The sequence below is a fragment of the Martes martes genome (genome assembly GCF_963455335.1).
Source record: "Martes martes genome assembly, chromosome: 9".
Lineage (NCBI taxonomy): Eukaryota > Metazoa > Chordata > Mammalia > Carnivora > Mustelidae > Martes > Martes martes.
Window position 1 is genome coordinate 75,353,986 of NC_137896.1, and position 12,359 is coordinate 75,366,344.

Below are 12,359 nucleotides of genomic sequence, written 5' to 3' on the forward strand. Positions count from 1 at the left end.
TATCCCACAGATTTTGAACTGTTGTGTTTTCATTATCATTTGTTTCCATGAATTTTTTCAATTCTTCTTTAATTTCCTGGTTGACCCATTCATTTTTTAGAAGGATGCTGTTTAGTCTCCATGTATTTGCGTTCTTTCCAAATTTCCTCTTGTGATTGAGTTCGAGCTTCAGAGCATTGTGGTCTGAAAATATGCAGGGAATGATCTCGATCTTTTGGTACCGATTGAGACCTGATTTATGACCCAGGATGTGGTCTATTCTGGAGAATGTTCCATGTGCACTAGAGAAGAATGTATATTCTGTTGCTTTGGGATGGAATGTTCTGAATATATCTGTGATGTCCATCTGGTCCAGTGTGTCATTTAGGGCCTTTATTTCCTTGTTGATCTTTTGCTTAGATGATCTGTCCATTTCAGTGAGGGGAGTGTTAAAGTCCCCTGCTATTATTGTATTACTGTCGATGTATTTCTTTGATTTTGTTATTAATTGGTTTATATAGTTGGCTGCTCCCATGTTAGGGGCATAGATATTTAAGATTGTTAGATCTTCTTGTTGGACAGACCCTTTGAGTAGGATATAGTGTCCTTCCTCATCTCTTATTATAGTCTTTGGCTTAAAATCTAATTGATCTGATATAAGGATTGCCACCCCAGCTTTCTTCTGATGTCCATTAGCATGGTACATTGTTTTCCACCCCCTCACTTTAAATCTGGAGGTGTCTTCGGGTCTAAAATGAGTTTCTTGTAGGCAGCATATTGATGGGTTTTGTTTTTTTATCCATTCTGATACCCTGTGTCTTTTGATTGGGGCATTTAGCCCATTAACATTCAGGGTAACTATTGAGAGATATGAATTTAGTGCCATTGTATTGCCTGTAAGGTGATTGTTACTGTATATTGTTTCTGCTTCTTTCTGATCTACTACTTTTAGGGTCTCTCTTTGCTTAGAGGACCCCTTTCAATATTTCCTGTAGAGCTGGTTTGGTGTTTGCAAATTCTTTCAGCTTTTGTTTGTCCTGGAAGCTCTTTATCTCTCCTTCTATTTTCAATGATAGCCTAGCCGGATATAGTATTCTTGGCTGCATGTTTTTCTCGTTTAGTGCTCTGAATATGTCATGCCAGTTCTTTCTGGCCTGCCAGGTCTCTGTGGATAGGTCCGCTGCCAATCTAATGTTTTTACCCTTGTATGTTACAGACTTCTTTTCCCGGGCTGCTTTCAGGATTTTCTCTTTGTCGCTAAGACTTGTAAATTTTACTATCAGGTGACGAGGTGTGGACCTATTTTTATTGATTTTGAGGGGCGTTCTTAGCATCTCCTGGATTTTGATGTTTGTTCCCTTTGCCATATTAGGGAAATTCTCTCCAATAATTGTCTCCAATATACCTTCTGCTCCCCTCTCTTTTTCTTCTTCTTCTGGAATCCCAATTATTCTAATGTTGTGTCGTCTTATGGTGTCACTTATCTCTCGAATCCTCTCCTCGTGTTCCAGTAGTTGTTTGTCTCTCTTTTGCTCAGCTTCTTTATTCTCTGTCATTTGGTCTTCTATGTCACTAATTCTTTCTTCTGCCTCATTTATCCTGGCAGTGAGAGCTTCCATTTTTGATTGCACCTCATGAATAGCTTTTTTGATTTCAACTTGGTTAGATTTTAGTTCTTTTATTTCTCCAGAAAGGGCTTTTATCTCTCTGGAGAGGGTTTCTCTAATATCTTCTATGCCTTTTTCGAGCCCGGCTAGAACCTTGAGAATTGTCATTCTGAACTCTAGATCTGTCATGCTACCTATGTCTGTATTGATTAGGTCTCCAGCCTTCGGTACGGCCTCTTGTTCTTTTTTTTGAGGTGAGTTTTTCCGCCTTGTCATTTTGTCCAGGTAGGATTTGCTTTCTCCTGCTGTGGAATTCCGCTGTTCTTGGTGACTGAAGTTGGTTTTGGATCGGTTTCTTGTTGATCTTCTGGGGGAGGGGCCTGTTGTAGTGATTTTCAAGTGTCCTTGCCTCAGGCGGAATTGCACCGCCCTTGCCAGGGGCCGGGCTAAGGAATCCGCTCGGGTTTGCTTTCGGGAGCTTTTGTTCCCTGAGCGCTTTCCGTAGAGTTCCGGAGGACGGGAATGAAGATGGCGGCCTCCCAATCTCTCGGCCCGGAGGAGCCGAGAGCTTGGGGTTCCGCTCCTCAGTGCGCTCTCAGAGCAAAGCGCCCAACAGTCCCGCCTCCCTGGCTTGCGGTCGCGCCTCGAGGAAAGCAGTCAATTGTTGGAGCTGGAGAAAAGCGCCGGGTCGCTTTTGTCTCCGTGTCCTCCGGCCGCGCTCCGAGCCCACCCAGCCTGCGACCGGCACAAGGTAACCCTGGGCTTAGAGCTCACTCCTCGGCTTTGCCGCTATAGCCGGCTTCCCCGCTCCAATACCTGCGAGCTCTGCGGCACTCAGACACCCCCAGTCCTTCTGTGACCCTGCGGGTCCTGGGGTTATGCTGACCCCGCCTGGGTTTCCCCCCAGTTTAGCCTCTGGAGCGATGTCTCCCAGTGGAGCCGACTTTTAAAAGTCCCGGTTTTGTGCTCCGTCGCTCCGCCGCTTGCCGGGTGCCGGCCCCTCCCCCCGGGGTCTATCTTCCCGTCGCTTTGGATTCACTTCTCCGCAGGTCCTACCTTTCAGAAAGTGATCGATTTTCTGTTTCTGGGATTGTTGCTCTTCTTCTCTTTGATTTCCCGTTGGATTTGTAGGTGTTCACAATGGTTAGATAAGCTATCTAGCTGATCTCCTGCTACCCGATGTCGTCTCAGCCTGCTACTTCTCCGCCATCTTGACTCCTCCTATTTCACCTTTCTTAATGAGAGATTTTTTACAGGAATAAAATTCTAGTTTGAGAGCTTTTCTTTCAGTAATTTCAAGATGTTAGCCATTCTCCTTTACAGTTTCTGAATGGTATATATGTATATATGTGTTTTTTTCTTTATCTCTATATATTATGTCCTTTTCTTCTAGCTGCATCTAAGATTTTCTCTTAATCATTACATTTGCCTTGGGGTAGTTTTCTTCATGTTTATTGTTGTTGAAACTTATTACCTATTATTTCTTCTTTTGCCCCACCCCCTTCCATCAGAGGAATCAAATTACACATCTTTTTCCTGAATAATCTGTCATTAGTCCCACTTAGTGTATTATATATTTCATACATTCTATTTCTTATCTTTAGAAATTTCATTTGGATCTTTTTAATGTTTCATATCTTTACTTTTAAAATATATTTACAGTAATTGTTTTGGCGCCTTTGTCTCCTAATTCTAATATTAGTGTCAATGTCAGATTGTTTTTCAATGATTTTTCTCCTCATTTCTGGTCATATTTGCTGCTTCTTTTCATGCTGGTAACAGCTTTGTATGACAGCTTTATGGAGTCTATCTTGTTAATTGCTGAATGTATTTGTACTCCCATAAATATTCTTGTGTTTTAATCTGAGATGCAGTAAAGTTATTTGGAAAGAGTTTGATTATTTGTAGTCTTACTTTTTAGTTCTGTTAAGTAGGCCATATTAGCCAGGGTTCTCCAGAGAAAGAGAATCAATACTATATATATATAAACAGAGAGAGAGAGGGGGAAAGAGATTTATTAGAAGGAATTGGCTTATGCAGTCATAGAAACTGAAAAGTCCCACAGTTTTCCTTCTGCAAGCTGGAGGCCGAGGAGAATTGGCGGTATCATTCAGTAGGAGACTGAAGGCCTGAAAACCAGGAGCATCAGGGACAGAATATCAATGTCATAGTTTAAGCAATCAGGAAGGAAACGAAACACCCATCTAGATGAACTCAGGGAAGAAAAGGAAACATAAAAGAAAATTAACACAGAGAGGGAGGCAAACCATAAGAGACTCTTCACTACAGGAAACAAAGGTACGGTGGCTGGTGGGGAGGTGGGGGAGGATGGGATCCTTAATGGCAGGATGGCATGAAGGAGGACACTAGCAATCAGGAAGGAAAGGCCAAATTCTTCCTCTTCCCTTTTGTTCCTCTTCTTTCCTACTCCTTTTGTTCCGCAGTGGATTGGACGATAATCTCACCCTGGTGGGAAGGGCAGATTGCTTCAATGGGTCACTGATTTAAATGCTAATTTCATCCAGAAATACCCTCACAGACACAGTCAAAACAATGTTTACCCTAACAACTGGGCACCCTGTGATACAGCTAAACTGACACAGAAAATTAACTATCACACAGGCCCATCTCTCTGCTTGATCAGATCAATCTTGATGCTTGGCAGATCAGTCACCAGTAACAAAGCAAAACCCTTCCAAATACCGAATACCTTTTGAATTAAGAGTTCTTTCTAGTCTGGCTTGGGGAAGCAGACATTATGCTTGCATTAGCACAAGGTCATTTTTTTTTTTACCCCTGTCCCCTTAGGTACATTATTCACACATGTGCTAATCAGTACTCAGCTGAATACTCAACAGGAATCCCCTGTCTATATACAAAGTTATTCTGTTGTCAAGATCTCTCCTCTCTAGCACTCTGTCCTGTGAAATCTAGCCTTGGATATCCTCAAATTCTCAATTTTACCTACTTGGGGAGTTTGCCAAGATACACATGGGTCCCTCCTGTGTCCCAGACAGGATGTTTTCTTAAGGAGTAAACTGGGGCAACTAAAGGGATCACTACATCATTCCCTGTCTCTTAGGGAATACTGCCTTTCTCACCTAAAGTCAAGTTTTGGGACAACTACTGTTTGTTACATTTTAACCCCACTGCCTGCCTTTTTTTTTTTTTTTGGTTGTCTTGGGTAGGAAGGCTGTTACTCCATTTTGGCAGACAATGGAAATTTCCTCTCAACTATCTTTTAACTAGATGTAATGATAAAAAGAAAAATTCTAATATAGTTACTCATGTAGTAACCATTTTTTGGGTGCTCTTCTAGTGTTTGAATACAGGTTTATGTATGTTATCATATTCTTTCTGCCTGAAGAAATGCCCTTAAAATTTCCCAAAGTGAATGTCTACTAAGAATAAATTCTTTCAGTTTTTTTTTTTTTAAAGATTTTATTTATTTGTCAGAGAGAGAGAGAGAGAGTGAGAGAGCGAGCACAGGCAGACAGAGTGGCAGGCAGAGGCAGAGGGAGAAGCAGGCTCCCCGCCGAACAAGGAGCCCGATGTGGGACTCGATCCCAGGACGCTGGGATCATGACCTGAGCCGAAGGGAGCCGCTTAACCAACTGAGCCACCCAGGCGCCCCAAATTCTTTCAGTTTTTGTGCATCTTTAAAAATTTATTTTGGCTGTGGTCTTTTTATTGAGATATAATTCACATACCATAAAATTTATATCTTAAGGTGTAAAGCTGAATGGTTCTTAGTATATCCACAAAGTTGTACAATCATCACCACTATCTAATTCCAGAATATTTTCATTGCCTCCAAAAGATGCTCATATTCATTGGTAGTTATTCCTCATTCTTTACTCCCAGTCCTGATAACTACTAACTGTATCACCAGGCTTTTGTCTATTTTAGACATTTCATACAAGTAGAATCATACCATATATAGCATTTTCTGTTTGACTTCCTTCACTTAGCATAATAGTTGCAGGTTTCATCCATCCTGGAGCATTTATCATTAATTTTTATTTATAAGTATTATTCCACTGTATAGATATACCACATATGGTTTATCCAATCATCAGTTAATGGGAATTTGAGTAATTTCCACTTTTTGGCTATTATGAATAATGCTGTTATGGACATGCTTTGTAAAAGTATTTGTGTGGACATATGTTTTTAATTCTTTTGAAAATATAACCAGGAATAGAATTGGTGGGTTATATGCTAACTCTAAATATAATATTTTGGAGAACTGCTTAACTGTTATTCAAAGCAGTTGTGTCATTTTATATTTCCATCAGCAATGTATAAAGGTCCAGTTACTCTAAATCCTCACTAACACATGTTATTTTTTATCTTCTTTATTGTAACCATCCTAGTAAATGTGAAGTAGTATCTCACTGTTGTTTTTGATTTGCATTTCCCTAATGAAAAATGATATTTAGCATTATTTTGTGTGCTTACTAGACATTTGTGTATCTAACATGGAGAAATATCTCCTCAAACCCTTTGCCCATTTTTAAGTTGGGTTATTTGCATTTTTATTGCTGTATTTTAAGAGTCTGTTAAATATTTTTGAGACTAGTCTCATAATATTTTCTAAGTATTTTCCCCTATTCTGTGGGTCATCTTTTTCCTTTTTTTTTTCTTGAGAGAGAGAGAGTGTGTGCACATGTGTGCACATGTCAAATTGGGGGGAGATGGAGGAGGGGCGGAGGGAGAGAGAAACTCCCAAGCAGGCTCCACACCCAGCACAGAGCCCAAGGCAGGGCTTTACTCAGTTTCATGATCCTGAGATCATGACCTGAACTGAAATCAAGACTTGGATGCTCAATGAACTGAGCCATCTGGATCCGGGCACCCCCATCTTTTTACTTCTTGATGGTGTCCTTTGAAGCTCAAAAATTTTTAATATAGTATTTCTTGTAAGTCAGGTCTTCTAGTATCAAATTCTCCCAGTTGTGTATCTGGAAAGGTGTTAATTTCTCCTTCATATTTGAAGGACAGCTTGCTGCCTACAGCATCTTTGATTGACAGTCTTTCTTTCAGAACTTTGAACATGACATCAACTGATTTTGGTCTTCCATGATGAGAAATTATCTGTTAATCTTACTGAAAATTTCTTAGACATGTTGAGTCACTTCTCTCTTGCTGCTTTCAAGATCCTCTGTAAAAGTTTTATTTTGATATCTCTAGTGTGAATTTACTTGAATTTTTCCAGGATAGAGTTTGTTAAACTTCTTGGATGTGTATTAGCATTTTCAGTGAAGCTGAAAATTTTGCAAGCATTATTTCTTCAAATATTCCTTCTGTCCATATCTTTCCTTTTCTTCTCATAAACATACTTTCCATTATGTATATGCTGGTACATTTAAATGGTGTCCTGCATGTCATTCTTTGTTCTTTTTGTTTCTCAGATTGGCTAATCTCCTTGGCCCAATTCAAAGTTTTCTGATTTTTTTTTTTTCTGGTAGCTCAAATGTTGAGTCCTTCTAGTAAATTTTTCATTTCAGTTATTATACCTTTATAATCCAGAATTTTTATTTGCTTAGTTTTTTGGTAAATTTTATCTCTTGATAGTCTCTATTTGGTAAGACATCATTCTCATACTTTAATTTTTAAATATGGCTTCCTTTATATCCTTAATCACATTTAGAATAACTAATTTAAAAGATTTCTATAGTAATTTTAACTTCTGGGCTTCCTCATTGACTATATATTTTTTCCTGTTAATAGTGTATAATACCTCTGTCTCTGTATGTTCCCTAATCCTTGCTGAAAACTAGACGCATGCATACAATGTGGCAACTATTGAACAGATTGCCTCCCATCACCAGTAGTGTTTTTTGTTGTTGCTGTGGGTTTCATTGGTTTTGCTGCTATTTACTTTTTTTAATCAGCTCTGTAGTGTGTATTTTTTGTTACTGTGTAGCTAGTAAGATCTTTGCTAGCTTAGCTCAGTGGTCAGCTAATCATTGCAAATTTTTTAAATGACTGAAATCAGTAAGTCTCACAGCCTTTGCCAATGGGCTGTATGTATCTAGGGTTTACGTAAGCAGTTTGTGACTGCTTTAGATTTCACTTTCTGCTTGTGCAAGGTATCTCCAGACCTACCAGAGAGGAGACCTTAGGGTCTTCTCCAGTCTTCTCTAGGCATGCATATATTCCTGGCCATGTGTGCCACCCTGTGTATGTTTGTGTTCCTCTGGATACCCTTGAACATATCTGAGATTTTCAAAGCTCCTTATAAATATCTCATTGCCTAGGTTTTCCTTTAAAGTTTTTTACCCTCCTTTGAGGTATTGTTTGCCACAACTATTATCACCACCTCAGGCAACTGAGATGTTAAACATAATGCCCCCAGGAAAAAGAGCCTTTACCCTGTATAAGTCTAAATAAAGTCAAAAAGACAGATCGTCTACCTGAGTATTTCTAGAGAAATGCTAAATAGTTCAAATAATGCCAGTTCTCTAAGAAAGGTGATCTGGGAGCTCCAAAAATACTCTTTATCTAGTGGCTGCTAAGCTTCTGCTTTTGTCCATAAGTGAGGGACTATTGATTTTCAAAACTGCTTTGGAGTTAAGAGAGGAATATGGTAATGGGATATGTTTAAATACCAAAAATCACACTGTACTTACCAAAGTTTAGTTATTTTTCTTGCATAGACACTCCTAAGATTGTTGAAAACTTAGGTTAATTTCCAGAGATCTGAAAAAGTATTTTTTTTTTAAATTTTATTCATTTATTTGGCAGACAGAGATCACAAGTAGGCAGAGAGGCAGGCAGAGAGAAAGGGAGGGAAGCAGGCTCCCCACTGAGCAGAGAGCCGAATCATGACCCAAGCCAAAGGCAGAGGCTTTAACCCACTGAGCCACCCAGGTGCCCTGAAAAAGTAGATTTTAACAAATTTTGCCACTGTTGTCATTACTTTTATGAGAGGTGGATTTTTGGAAGTCCAAAAATATGCTGGCATTCCTAATGACATCAGTCACTTCAGTTTTGAGAGTAATACTGCATATACAACCAGGACAGTATTTTTTTTTTTCTTTTGGTACATAAGATGTTGTCCTTTCCCTTCCATTGTTACCAGTGAGAAGTCTGCAATCATTCACATCTCAGTTTCTTTGTTATGATTCTTTTTCCCCCTCTGGTTTCTTTTAAAATCTCTTTATAACTGGTTTTAATCAATTTAATTATGAATGATTTTTTTCATGTTTCTAGTGTTTGTAGCTCATTGAACATCTTGAATATATGCTTTTATAATTTTGATCAAATTTAGAAGAAAAATGTAGTCATTATTCTTTAAATAATTTCTGTCCTCCTCCCTGTTACCCAACCTCTTTTGGGGCTTCAGTTATACATTTTTATGTTCTTTTAATTTCTTCCACAACTCACTGATGCTTTTATCACTTTTTCTCAGTCATCTCTGAAGCAGGAAAGCAAGGTTCTTGTCTTGTGGAATCCAAGAATGAATCTCATGGACAAAGGAGATTGAGTAAATGGATAGAGTTTATTAAGTGAGGATACAGAAAAAACTCTCAGGAGTGAGAGCCTCTTGACAAGGGTTGCCCCTGGAGACTTTTAGAGATGGTCTTTTTATAGAAAGCTAAATAGGGAGTATAAATCCTTTTAATATCTCTATTGATAGCACCTTTGAGCAAGGATTAGTGATAACATCTTTAATGACTTACTTCCTTTTTAAGGTCTGGTAATTTTGTTGATCATAAGTAGCTATTATAACAAGACACCACCTCAGACACCTAGGACAGGATAGTCTGGTTTGTTCCTTTTTTTCTGGTTTCCTTTCATCTCCCACATTTTTTAATTTTATGAGCCTGATCCCATGATCCCCTACCTATCTCTCCCTACCTAGCTCTGTCTGTCCTTTACTCATCTCTTTCCATGTATTTTATTATTTTTTTTTTTTTCATTTCTATTGCTGCCTTTGTTCTTTTCTATGCAATGTAACTTTTGCCTGGATACCTTCAAGATTTTCTCTGTGTTGGTCTTCAGCAGTTTGACTATGATGTATCTGGTTGTGGGTTTGTGTATATGTGTGTGTGTATTTGTTTGTTTTGTTTATTTTAGTATTTATCCTGTACAAAGCTCTCTGAGCTTCTTGGACTTTTTGTTTAATGTTTTCCATTATTATCCTGTATCATATATTCTAAGCAGTACCTACCCTCTACTTAAACAACCATTAAACAAATGTGATGTTTTCCTATCCAAAATAGTAAAATTGAAGGATAGTTTCAAGTGGCAAGATGAAAGAATAAACAAGTAATACCTATTTTTGAATATTCTACAGCCAACTCATTACAAACCATGGTTTAGGTCTCTTTAGAAATATCTTTTTTTTTTTTTTAAGATTTTTATTTAATTATTTGACAAAGAGACCAAGAGAACACAGCAGGCAGAGCAGCAACAGGAGAGGGAGAAGTAGGCTCCCCACGGATCAGGGAGCCCTGTGTGGGGCTCTATCCCAGGACCCTGGGATCATGACCTGAACCAAAGGCAGTTGCTTAACCAACTGAGCTACCCAGGTGCCCCCCCTTTTTAAAAAGATTTTTATTTACTTATCTTTAGAAATATCTTAAGAGTAAAAAGTATATACCCCAATGTATTAAAGTTGTGCCCACTTTTCATCATCTCTAGGAGTAAAAATGTGGTACAAGGGGAAAATTTCCATTTCTCACAATACCAATTACATTCCTACTAAGACAGAAACAAAACTCATGCTGTAGTTCCCCATTAAAACTATAAAGCAAAAGCTAATTATCTTTTAATATGGGTGAGTTTCACATCATTCCAAATAATAGCCTTAAATCATGGTATACTATTCATAAGGGTAAAACTTCCTTACAAAGTGCCTCCATTGTAACTTGTTTTTGTAAGGGTAATACTGGAAACTAACATATAATTTTAGCATTATTTGTACCTTCAAGTAACATGGGATAAAGAAAAAAAGCACTTTGGCAAGTTTGAAATGGCACGTACATTTAAGATAACTTTGCTGTTTCAAGTTCTAAATAATCCATACACTTACTACTTTATACATCATCCATATTGATTTCAAGTAACAACTGTTTGGAGAACACCCAAGGTTATACAGAAGTGAATTTCTACAAGGAAAGTAAGGATTCATTTTATTTTATAGATAGTCTACATAGATTGAATTAGTTAGAAAATTGTTAAATCTCATCTTCAGTTACTGCAGCTTAGGTGGAACTACATTACTAATTTATACCAAATAACCACTTATTGAAGTAGAAGAGAATTAGCCTTAAATGTCACACTTAACAGCATTAGCTCACAGAATATCACAGTTGGTTATGAAGATAAAATACCTCACAGATACTCACAAAACCTACCTAATCATACCAACATTAGAGTTCAAAAGGGACAACAATTGATTTCCTGAAGAAAAAGGGTTTTGAAAACAGGATGAACCCAGTGAAATGCAAAATCTTTACTAATAATTAATACCTAGAGGTTCTCAATTCAGCTATAGTTAAGAAGCAAGTAAAGGTTGCTCTTAACAGAATATCTGCCAACTGCCTAATAGTTCCCCCCAAGAGTTACTGAAAACCAATATTGTTTTAATTGTAAAATGTGCAGAACTTCAGAGTGCTTGAGAGATTAGATTTTTTTCTTTTTTCTTGACATTTTATTAAAAGTCTTGTAAAGCAGGAAAATATCAAGACCATGTTTTCATATAGATATATGTCATTCCTGTGGGAGTATCAGCCTGTGTCCTTTTAGTTAGATGGCTCACTCTGACCATTATACAATTAAATCAACAACTGAAAAGGGATAAAATGCTTTTAATTTACATTTCCTTTAGGGCTTATCTGTGATCTCCATGGACAACATGACATATTTTGTGTGTATGTGTTAAATTTGTATTATATAATATTAATACATATAATATATACACACATGCATATATGTGTCATATAGTATGGGATAAACATTGGTGAACCCATTACATAGCTTACCAGCTAGAATATTAAAAATGCTATTGAAACTCTTGTGTACTCCTGACAGATTCAGTCCATGCACACTACCACAGCCTCATGTCCACCAGAGGCAATCAGTATCCATGTTTTAGGAGATTTTTGCCTTCAATGTATTTAACCATAAACCATATATTCTTTTATTTATTTATTTATTTGTTTATTTATTATTTTTTAATTTTTTTTCAGTTAACAAAAGTAGTATTACTGTAGGTAGTAATTGGACATCACTCATTTCACACAATATATTTCTAAGATTCATACAGTTTATTATATTTAAGAGTAGTTCATTCATTTTTACTGATGAATTTATTTCACTATGATATACAACAATATGATATCTATTCTCCTGTCAATAAACATAATTGTTTCCAAAATTTTTTTTTGTAACATTTGTTTCAGCAAATTTTCTTGAAAATTTTTGATCCCCACTGATGTAAGAATTTCTGCAGGGTGAGGCTTTTCATACTGTGGATCACATCCTAATGCAATCAGTATAGTTACTTCCAACAGTTTTTCATGTTTTCAAAAAGAATAGAAGAGTAATGTTTCATGAAAAATGGTTTCTGTTATTTTCTATGTACCTATACACATATATAATTATATATGCATGATTGTAGTGGGGTCACAATGTAAAAGGCAATGTAATGTGGATTGTGTCCATGAAAGTTTGAAAACACTACATATTATGGAATGTAACTACTGTGTTATAATGTATGTTCATACTTTGTATTAGAAGCTAAGGCCCACATGTTTTCAA